The 12,361-nt window shown below is 34.8% G+C and overlaps 1 long non-coding RNA gene across 1 annotated transcript in view; it reads left to right on the top strand.

The window, feature by feature from the left end:
- Positions 1-12,092, top strand: part of LOC118152088 (uncharacterized) — a 66,661-nt gene extending 54,569 nt beyond the window's left edge. The window contains exons 3-4 of the long non-coding RNA XR_004740437.3: positions 6,219-6,307; positions 11,415-12,092. This is a non-coding gene — a long non-coding RNA (uncharacterized LOC118152088). The remainder of the gene's footprint in view (positions 1-6,218; positions 6,308-11,414) is intronic.
- The last annotated feature ends 269 nt before the right edge of the window (positions 12,093-12,361 follow it).

A 12,361-nucleotide genomic window follows, 5' to 3' on the forward strand; every position in this document is an offset into this window, starting at 1 on the left:
TGATTATATTAAGAAAGAGAGAGAGAGAGAGAGAGAGAGAGAGAGAGAGAGAGAGAGAGAGAGACTTGTTTGTACTTAAATAGAACATTCAACATTAAAAGATTAAATAATAACTTTATAATTTCACTTATATGACATTCTGGAAAAGACAAAGGCATATTAAAGAGAATTGGCACTTACTAGGTATTGGGCCTGCTGTGACTATAAAGTGTAGCCCCAGGAAGAGTTTTTGGGGGTAATAGAACTATTCCGGAGCCTGATTGCTGTGGTGGTTACGCGAATCTCTACAAATGCTACAATTCTTTGAACTGATTTCCAGAAAAGGTTAAATTTACTGAAGTAAATTTATAAGGTATAAAAAAAGTTGAAAAATGATTTTATTTTCTTAGTACTAAATCTTAACTTTCGTTTTGTTCTTATATGGTAGAATGATGTTTAAATGAGTTATAGGAATAGCTGATAAATATATTTCCAGAATTATGAAAAAAATTTTGGATCTTTAAATATCTGTTGTGTTAGTTAATTTTTGGTGTCAACTTGACTGGAGAAAGTAATGCCTGGAGAACTCGTAAAGTATAACTCCTGGGTATGTCTTTAGGGGTGTTTCCAAAGGCCTGTGAGTTGGTGGACTCTGTGGTGAAGGTCTGCCCCTAATGTGGGTGGGCACCACTCAACTGGCTGGGGTCCCAGATAGAAAAAAAGAGAGGCTGAGGAAAAATGATCCTGCCTCCCCCCACCCCACCACCTTGATCCTTCCACCCCCTCCTTCCTGGAGCTAGAACACTGTTATTTTCTTGCCCTTGGACATTAGAACTCCATGCTATCTAGCCTCTGGATTCTAGGACATACCTGCAACCTCCCACACCCACCCATTTATTCTCCAGCCTTTAATCATGGACTGGGAATTACACCATTGGCTTCCCTGGTTTTGAAGCTTCAGTCTTGGGCTGAGCCATGCTACCAGCAACTCAGCGTTTCCAGCTTTTATATGGCCTGTAAGGGAAGTTCTCAACCTCCATAACTGAATGAGTCAATTCTGCTAATAAATCCCCTCTCATTTGTCTTTCTACATATTTATCTATCTATGTTTTATTGGTTCTCTCTCTCTGGAGAACTCTAACTAATACATCTGTTCATTTTATTGATGACTAAAGGGATACTGTGAAATCTTTCTGTAATACAGCCCTCCAAAGATCAAAGCAAGAGATCACTTTAGAGCTGGGATTCTTTTATTATATTTACTATTGAAACTTCTCTGGTAAAATGAAAGATAAGCTTTCTTTCTGCTGAATTCTTTGTATTAAAGTATTATAGTGAGATTTCATTGTGTTTTGCCTTCCATTTTTCAGATTTTTGCAAGTATAGAGAGTGAAACATTCTTATATTTTTAAATTTATGTTTCAGTTAATTTCTCTTAACTTGGGTATCCAAGTTCATCTTATTCAGCTTGATAAAATAATAATTTATAGCTTATTTCCTTTAAGTTTCAAATCTGGATCACATAATTCAGAGCAGAAAAGTATAAATAAAAGGGAACAAAGCTTACAAACACACAGAAAAAATTACAGAACAATAATTTGGTAAATGTTCTTCCACTCAAATTAACTATGAATTTCAATATGCAGTTTTGAGTTCTAATTGGATTGGATAAGCAGTCACTTCTTTGTGCCTGCCTGCAGAATGTATCTAAAAACCTATCTCTTTCTTGAATTGTTTTGATAAACAATTAAATAATTATACTGTATCTTATATCATGCTGAAATTATATGATTTCAGTAATAAATGGCAACTCTGATCATGTCTGTTTTTATCCCTCATTAGCCTTAGAACTTTTCTACTTATGTTGAAAGCTAATAATTTCCTTTGTCATTTAACATGTACTAATTTTCATCTGAAGATATCCAGGTTGTTACAAACTCATGATGAAAAACAATTTGGTTCATATATATATACATTTCTTTTGAATAATAAAGGCTGCCCTGAGAATTTAAAACAACAGAATTGGAATTTTCTGAGCATTTATTCAGGCTAAAACAAACTTCAAGATTTACATAAATTGGAGTAAAATTAGGATTGCCATCCAATATTTTCTCTGTCTCTCATATTGATTTGTTTGATTGTTTACCACAAATCTAGCCCACCAATTTCAGGAATGCAGAATATCCTAGAATGATGGTTTTTAGTCATTCCATGTCTTTTGAGGTTGCTAGTAGAGTTTAACCAGGTTGGTGTTCATGCAGGATCATCCCAAGGAAAAAGGGAATGTTCTTTCCTAATAAGTAAAAAAAAGAATTGAATTAAAGGAATTCCTGGGAGTTTGACAATTACAGAAACCATCTCAGTTCCCATTTAGAACTCTCTGGTTCACTCACTGTTTATAGTAAAGTCACTTAAAGTTTAAATATATGTTTATATTAAATGAATGTTTAATTATAGAAGGTTATTTAACATGATATATATTATAAAACATTCTTTCCTTTTCTTGAAGGAACTTCCAGGTATATCAAACTGTACTTATGATTAATTGTGTAGAGTTGAATTTGCATTTCTACAGTTCTTACATTGTTGAGTTAGCACAGCTAACTTTTTAAAACATAAAGTGTAGTCATGTATGGTGGGTAGGCTTTTAAGATGACCCCAAGGATTCTATCCCCTTCCTTTGAGTGGGTGGAACCTGTGAATACGATGGGATTATTCTTGTGATTATGTTATCTTATATGACAAAAGGGATTCTGCAGATACAATTAAGGTCTCTAATCAGACATTGAATTAATTAAACGGGAGCTTCTCCTGCTGTCCTAGAAGAAGCAAATTACCATGTCCTGGACTGCCCAAGGCATAGGCATTGACAAGTTTCTGAGGGTGGCCTGTACAAGTTGGGAGCAGTCCCTGACCTACAATCAGCAAGAAGTTGAAGACTTTTAGTCTCTACAGCCTCAAGGTACAGATTTCTGCCGACTCCAGTAAGTATGGAAGAGCCTGAACCTAAAATGAGATTGATGTCCTAGCTGCCACCTTGATTTTGGCCTGTTAGCAACTCTCAGAGGACCCAGCTAATCTGTGTTTGTATTCCTGATCCAAGGAAAGGATAAGCTAGTAAATTCATCTCACTGTAAGTTGCTAAACTGGTAATAGTTTGTTACACAACAAGAAGCTAATCATCTCCAAATGGATCATTTTTAAAAGGGCAAACTTGCTCATAAAAAACGTTCATGGAAGAACACTTATGAAAATTAGTATTTATTAGTATAAATAAGATAATTCTTAAGGAACGTTAAAATTTCTACGTTTGGGGACACTCAAGCAGGAGGTGTGCAAGTTTCTAGGCAGACTAGTAGAATGCCTGGGTGGTCAATTAATAGGCAAATTTTTCAGTGTTGAGGAGTACTTTTTTATGGGTTTAGAAATCCCCTTATCATTAAAAACTATGAATGAAGAAGTTATTACCTTAGCACACAACTTTTGGATACCTGATTCTGATGAAGTTGAGCAATCAATATAACTCATATTTAAGTGCCAAGCCATTATTCTCACTAGGTTCATGAATTAACTAGAATTATTTCAAAAGGAAGTGGTGGCTAAGTTTTAATGCTTATTTACATGACATAGTGCAGTGTATATTTGTGAGGTGGATGGACACAAACAACTGGAGATAAGTCAATATTCTGATCATGAAATCTTTCAAATTCAATTATCTGGTGTTGGTGAAACAAAATAATACATATGAGACACAAACACCAGCTTTGAAATCTATTAGCTGTGATAATTTCTAATTTTGTTTTCCTTTTGTATCCTTGAGTATGTATTTTATGAAATTGTGATATGCCTTTAAGTTATCATTGCTTGAGGTAATCAGCCTTGATCTTTCATTCATGGTGTCTACCACCTGTCTCCTAATATCTGAGTAACAAGCAAGGTGATTTTAAAAATGATGTGTCCTTGTCATATAATGTTATACTTTACTTTCTAGGGTCACAAAATGTAATTAAATGTGGGTAAGTTGGAAAATTCTCTGTGGCAGATTGTTTTATATTTCCTAGTTATTTTTTCCCTCTTTGATAATGAACTATGAATTCAACACCCGCCTCCATCACTTTGCCATGTGCATTGCAATATTTCTTGCATGGTTGTGTACCCTTTCTGATACTTGTTTAGTTTTCATCATATGACTTGTGGGAACCAATGGAATTTGAGCAAAAGAGATCTAATTTTACGTTTTGCCAGTAGCTTTAAGACCATTGTGGGTTTTTTTGGTGCTCTTGGTCTTTTTGATATACCACGAAAAGAACATGTCCCAAGTGTAAGCTGCTCTTTCAGCCTGATCTAAAAATGAAAGTCTTGGGCAGCAGAAGTGCAGCCTGGCAGCCAGAATTGATCTGCAACTGTACAAGAAACCATTGAAATATAATTTCTTTTGTTGTTTTATAAGCTTTTGGAGTTTGTTTCCACAAAAAAGCTGAACAACGTAGTCTGAAATTTAACTTTCTTTGAAATGAAAATGTGACCATTTTTATTTCCCTGATTAACACTTCAATAGTTTTATATTGCCTTACAGTGAAAGGCCAAAGTCAACTGTTTCATAAGATCCTGTATGTTTGGAGCCATATTACCCAACTCACACCCTCTGACCTTTTTAAAAAAAAAAAAAATTTGTAGAATTAACCTTATGTCAGGAATTTTTTTCCTATGTCCTGCCCCACCCATTGCCACTGATAGCAGGAATAATATATGGAAAGTTCCAATGGTTATGCATAATTATACTTAGGATTAGTGCCTTATTTTACACTTTCTTTCCAAAATAATAGATATTGCGTTGCTTTGTGTTTTATTTTATCCACAGTACCTATTATAGTGCTAGTACACCCTAGAAACTAATAAATATATGTTGAATGAAGCAAAACATAAAATCAATTTCTGATACACAGTCTTTATCCCAAGAAAGGTCATATACTGTCTTCAGAGTTTTAGTGTCATTATAGAGCTATGTTCTTTTAATTCGTTTCTGAAGACTCATAATGTTTGTATAAGAACTGTGTTTTTAAACATTACTGAAATATTTATTAAGTCAAAAGTGTAACAGGTATATTGCATATCATCTGTACTGTTATTTCTCATGGAGCAAGAACTCATTTTCACTTTTCTTAGTGCCTAAGACTAGTTGAATGGTTTTCTGTTGCCATAGTAACACGACTCAGTTTTTACAGTGGTTTCCCCCATATTTTAAACATTGTATTATTTCATTAAGGGAACTTAAGAATTTTGTGGCAAATAATATTGTCTGTTCCTGAAGGCTAAAATACACACAATTTTACATGCTTTCTGCACATATTTAAATTTGACTTTTAAATTACACTTATTTTAATGTAACTCCATTCTTTCGTGTTTTAAGGTTTGGTATTCCAATTTATAGAGCCAAAGTTTATTCTTTTTTAAATTTATTTTTTTCCAGTATGTGTTTCTAATAAAAATCATTGCTTTAATCCATCAAATTTAAACTTTAGCTATTAAGACCAGAAAAGAAATACAGCAGAGTAAAAGGGGAGTTCAGAATAGACCAGAAGGCAATTAAGTAAGGCATACTTGGAATACTGTTGTGCTAATCAAAGACTGGAGGGCATCTGACTGAGATGTTGACTGGAATATTGTTTGATAAAGGGCATACAAGGTGTAATGCATTGGTAAATGTGGACCAAGATGGAAGGCTAAGTATTCACCTTTAACAATCCTAAGCAGATATAGATAGTGTTCTTCATATTTTTAGGAAACATAGGAATAATGTGAACAACAAAAAATGTGGAGGTGGCATAATAATGTAGATAGATTTGTGGTAGATTTTTCTACAAGATAGCATTCAGGGTATGTGTATGTATTATTATCATCCAATGTTATATCTTAACAAGATGTTTAGGATAAACTCGTAATGCCTGCTCTACAGGTTGTACAGCTGATTTCCTGTGCATTTGGCACATCTGTTTTGCTTCTGATGGTTATATATATTTTTTCTTCTCTGGGTGTTGAATCAATATTTAGGGACTTTGTAGAATGTACAGAGGGTCACCAGCTGCCAAATATCTGACCGAGTCATAGGAGACCTCTTTTCTGAAATTTCATGCCTGAGATTATATAGCATTTTGCTCTAAGCTAAATGTAAAATAACATCTTTATTCTTTCCACCAATAATATAACTTTGAGCTGGTCTTTGTATTTTTATATTCTAGGGTAAATGAGTTTTTGAGACTTTCTTGGAAGAAATGGATCTGAAAAACAGAGTTTGGAGAAAGAAATGAAAGCAGAAAAAAATAAAATGGTAGGTGAAAGATAAGTAAATTATTTTATTTCCTTGAAATACTGAATGAATTTTAAGATTTTGGAAAGGGACAAAGAAGAAAGCAAGGAAGAACAAAGAGACAAGGAGAAAGTTACTAGGTTCTATGCTAAGCTTCCAAGTGTACAAATTTATCACTTGGCTCTACAAATTTTGATTTTACAGGAAAAAGTGTAGTGTTTTTCTGATAAAACTCATACATTATGATAGATAGTATCACAATCTTTCTGTCCTTTGTAAGGCATTTTTGTTAGGGAATCTTTTGTTCTCTGCAATTAGTGCTTTGTGTATCTTAATTAACTTAATGCCCATCAATTAGCAGGTATTGTTCCCAACCTAAAAAGCAAATTTCAGTAAATCGTGCATATAAATGCTAGGTTATGAAGTAGTTCTTTCCAACCTCATTGTATTGACCTGAATACTGTTGATGGTGATGATAATAGAGTATGATAATTTATTTTGTGCACACTATGTAACAGGTACAGTGCCTTTTCAAAAACAGATCAATGAGAGAAATATTAAGCCTCAATGGTGCAGCTGTAAAGACTGAAGCAAAAACATTATTTAACCTTTCATAAAGATTATAAACATTATAATAAATATTTTGGAAAGTTTGAACCCAGTTTCCCTATACTTTTTCTATTATTCCATGTTGCCTCATTTGAAAAGCAAGATTAACAGATGTAAATGAAGAAAAAGTGATAAATAGAATGAGAGTTAATTTATAGTGTATTGTTTTAGAACACTTAAAGTGAGTTATTTTAAGTGTAATATGCCAAACCAATACAGGTAATGGTTTATGTGGTAAGGCATTTGGAGCTGAGTGGTCACAGGTCATTACGAAATTGGGGTTCAAATGATGTTCTTTTGAATGAGATCTTATATTCGAGATTAAGAACAAAATATGTACCATAAGCAATATTAAATAATTTGGTCACATTTCTGAAAATGAGATGTTATTTTATAGTGCATGGATGCTGTGGTTTGTGCTGTGTATCTTTGGAAGTTTTGCTGAGCACAGAGGCCAAAACTTGCTAATCTGATGGCTTTAATGATCTAGTTGGAGAACAGGAAGTGTTGATTAAATGATATTTTATTAGTGAGCAGTTTTGTCTAGCTGTGGAAATTTCAGGAGCTTTGGAAACAATATGTGTGCAAATACTATTTACAAGATGTGTAACTTCAGAAAATTTACTACATCTCTCAGGCTTCAGGCTCTTTGAATGATAATGTATGGCAGTAATAGCTCATACTTAAAATGTCAGGCGTATAGGAAAATTTCAATCTTATTAGTTCTATTCTTTCCACCTCCTTCCACTACTTGTTTAATTAATGCTGCTTCCAGACTCTGAAAGGATCTCTATTTTTTCTCCTCTCTCCAATTACAGATTAATCTCTCCCGACATTTTAGTAATATATTTATATATGTGATTATCATGGAAAATATGAAGACATTTATGTCAGTAGATAGTTTGGTTTCTATCTTACGTACTCTTCCTGATAACTTCAATAGAATTAACTTGTTTCACCCTGTTAGATGGAAGAGGGAAGGAGAAATGCTTATCCCATATTTAGAGTTGACAGAGCAGAAAGCAAAAAGTAAAATGAGGAGCGGGTAGGGAGGGGGAAGGAGGGAGGGAGTGAGCACACACTATTGAGATTGATTGAGAGAGAGAAAGAGATCTACATGCTGACCAGGAGCAATTCCCATTATTGAACAAAAAGCAAGAAGTGTGACTGGGAAGCTTCTGGGACTTAATTCCAGTAGAAAAAGAAAATTGCAGAAAAAGCACAGAAAACTCCTAAAATATCAATACCTAATATGGATAAGAACTCCTCATTTAGATAAACTGAGTAATTAATTACAGAAACAAAAATCAAGACCATCATCTGTGAAGCAGCTTATTTCAAACAATTAATTATTCTCTGTCATATTGTTGAACACAGACCAGTTGTGTAGAGAGACTGCTCTGGAACACTTTTGAACGGAAGAGCTTGTGCTGAACACTGACATTACATCTCTGAGAGAAATCATTGAAGATATTTAGCTGAAGGATTAACAAAACTGCCCTAGTTTTTAATGTATATTTTCATGTTTATTAAAATATTATATTAATATCTAATGACTATTTTCAATATATTGGGTATCTATCTATCTATCTATTAATCATCTATCTTTTTTAAGAGCTGGGGTCTCCCTCTGTCACCCAGGCTGGAGTGCAGTGGTATGACCTTGGCTCACTGTAGACTCAAACTCCTCGGCTCAAGTGATCCTCACCCCAGCCTTCAGAGTAGCTGGGACTACCAGCACATGCCACAACCACACCTAGCCATATATATATACATATATATATTTTTTTTTTTTTTTTGACGCAGTTTCGCTCTTGTTACCCAGGCTGGAGTGCAATGGCGCAATCTCGGCTCACCGCAACCTTCGCCTCCTGAGTTCAAGCAATTCTCCTGCCTCAGCCTCCCAAGTAGCTGGGACTACAGGCACGCGCCACCATGCCCAGCTAATTTTTGTATTTTTAGTAGAGACAGGGTTTCACCATGTTGACCAGGATGGTCTCGATCTCTTGACCTCGTGATCCACCCACCTTGGCCCATATTTTTTTGTAGAGACAGTGTCTCACTATGTTGCCCAAGCTGGTCTCAAACTCCTGGGCTAAAATGATCCTTCTACCTCAGCCTCCCAGAGTGTTGGTATAACAGTTATAAGCCATTGTGCCCAGCCTATATTTAAATTTGCTTAATAATAATAATAAACTATTTGCTTGAATGTTATTACCTTCTGAGTTTAAAACAACTTCTATAATCAAAAACCTCTAAGTGTGGGTCATGGCAGTTTAGACCTGTAATCTCAGCAGTTTGGGAAGCCCAGGTGGAAAGATCACTTGAGTTAGAGAGTTTAAAATCTGCCTGGGCAACTTAGTGAGATCCCCTTTCTACAAAAAGAAAAAACTTAGCTGGGGATGGCAGAAGGCTGAGGCAGAGGGATCACTTGGGCCCAGGAAGTTGGAGCTCTGCAATAAGCCTTGATCATGCCACCATACTTCAGAGTAAGACCTTGTCTCAAAAACAAAACAAAACAAAACAAAAACTAAAAAGCTGCAACCAGCTACCCTATGCTATCAAAAATATCAGCAGATAATCTATAATCAGGGGCCTTTGAATCCTTTGAATTCCAGATTTAAAAAATTGTTAGAGATAAAAGCCACTTATTAATAGCTAATATTAAGATAATTTGATATGCAGAAAATCTAAATGAGACAGGGAAAACAAGTAAGTTTTTCTGAGCACTCACTTTGTGTTAAGCATTGTGGTACTGTATTATAGGTTATTCTATTAAATTGATTAAGTGCCTTCATTGCTTTGAAACCAGTCCCTTAAAACTCTGCAACATCAGGAGAAAGTCATATCAAAATTATCACAAGAAGTTGGTTATTTTTCTTTTTCAATTTTTATTTTAGATTTAGGGGGTACATGTACAGGTTTGTTACCTGGGTATACTCCCTGATGCTGAGGTTTGGGATATGAACGATTCTGTCACCCAGGTACGGAGTATAGTACCCAAAGGACTGCTATATTCTTAGTATTTTCTATTACTTTAAAATTCTTTACTCAAATGCATATCTCTAGCCTCAGATTTCAGGAATACTTTTGTTTGGCTACATAAAGACAAGACTATGCCAGGAATAGATTAGATGCTATTACCCACTTTGGAACTTCGTTATACTAGGTATATTTTCTTGATGCTCATGTGTAACTTCCATTAGTGTTAATGAGAGTTGCATTCATGCATGGAGTAGAGAATAGATCCATTATCTCTAAAGGGCAGTTTCCTTTTTCATATGTTGCTCAACTTATGTTACATGTTTCCCTTTTGTCTGTATTACAGACTCACTCCTTTGTTTATAGAAAGGGATATATAACTGTGAAATTGAACACCTTTGCTGGAAATTTCTTCAGAACAGTTTTTAGGCCATGATTGGGTGGAACTATCAAAACTATTTTTGAAGTCTCTCTTCTTGTAAAACTGTTAACATTCTGGATGCATTTGGATTCAATAAAATAATTTTGATATACATTAGACAATCACTGCAGTACTTACTGAATCAATTGTTCACATTTGCCACCATTTTCAAACCTACAGGAAGTAATTTCCCAAGCAACTTAGTCTGAAGTTTGAGTAGAAGGGAAAATAAGTTATTCATGAAAACTTAGGTCTTTCTATAATGTTGGGTCAAGACGTATGGACACAACTAAAATATTTTGGAGTTACTTGGTCTAATTTTATTTTATTTTGTTTTGTTGAGACAGAGTCTGGCTCTGTCACCCAGGATGGAGTGCATAGGTGTGATCTTGGCTCACTGTTACCTCCACCTCACAGGCTCAAGCCATCCTCCCACTTCAGCCTTCCAAGTAGCTGCGACTACAGATGTGTGCCACCAGGCCTGGCTAGTTTTTGAATTTTTTGTAAAGATGGGGTTTTGCCATAGTGCCCCGGCCGGTCTTGAACTCCAGAGTTCATGCAATCTGCCCGCCTCGGCCCCCCAAAGTGCTGGGGTTACAGGCTTGAGCCACTGCACCCAGCCGAAAATATTTTGAGTTTTTAAAATGTAGTTTAAGTCTTAAAAGAAAATAGAGAAAAGAAAGGAATTGTAATATTTTTGACTATCGTTATAAGGATAGGTTTGAATAACAGTAAAAAATAATCATGAAGATTGTATAATTATTTCCTATATTCCCCACTTCCATACGAATTTCCTCTTACGTATTCCTTCATCACTGCTATGGATGATGAAATGAACCTGCCATCAACAAGATAATTATTTATTATAAACCATAAAATGTTAATACTTTACTGTCTCATGTGGTGAACAATACTATACGGAACCAATAAAATACTACTTACACACATAACATTCCTTCCATATTATTTTGTTGTAAAATGTTAATAAAACAACTTTTGATGTTTGTCATTGCTTTATAATAATTAATGTATAAATGATATCTCCATTTAAATGATTAGAGTGTGGAAAATAATGAATCCCTACTGATACACCTCCCAAACCTGTTCCCTTTTTAGTTGTCCACTGATGAAAACATGGCAGATGTATTCTCATGGCTTCAACCCGCTCCTTGAAGACATCTGATTCTTTTACTCACAACCTTCTGCTACTATATCAAAGGGCCCTAAATCTTATATGATTGTGGGCTCTAAATCCAATATGACTGTCGTCCTTTTAAGAAGAGGAAAACTTGAAAAAAAAAAGGGAAGAGGAAAACTTGGATGTAGTCTCAGACACATTGGGTAGAAGGCCATGGGAAGACAGAGGCAGAGATGGGCATGATGTATTTATAAATTGAGGAATGTCCAGTATTGCTGACAACCATAGAAGAGGCAAGGAAGAATTTTTCCTGGAGACCTCAGTGGAGCCATGTCTCTGTCTATACCTTATTTTTTCTGATTCCTCACTTATAAAACTATGAAAGAACACGTTAATGTTGTTTTAGCCACTCAGTTTGTGGCATTTTTTACCATAGCCCTAGAAATCTAACATACCTGTTGAGATGGCGTATGACAAATTTCTCTACTGTAAAGCTACTATAATGCCCTTATTTTCACACAATACACTCAATCCAGTCCACATTCAAGGGGAAGGGAATTAAGCTTTATCATCTAGAGGAAGGGTATCAAATAAATTGTGGACACATGGTAAAACCACCACAATAACTAATAAACGCTTTTGGGAAATATGTCAAATCTTTGCAAATACCCTATTTTTTTAAAGGGTTTGCTCAGTAATTTTAGTATTCATCATTGGATTTTGCCTGCAACAGTTATTAGTGTAGTGTTCTAATGGTGATTTTCTATTTCCCTTATACCTTCTTTATTTACTAATTGGAATTCTTCTCTAAAGAGATTGTTCCTTTTCCTTATTTATTCAATTATTTATATCAGAATGGATATATGAATATATATTGTCTCTTTGGATTTATAATTCAATATGATCGTCATTTATTGTAATTACA

The sequence above is a fragment of the Callithrix jacchus genome, chromosome 3 (genome assembly GCF_049354715.1).
Source record: "Callithrix jacchus isolate 240 chromosome 3, calJac240_pri, whole genome shotgun sequence".
NCBI classification, from domain to species: domain Eukaryota; kingdom Metazoa; phylum Chordata; class Mammalia; order Primates; family Cebidae; genus Callithrix; species Callithrix jacchus.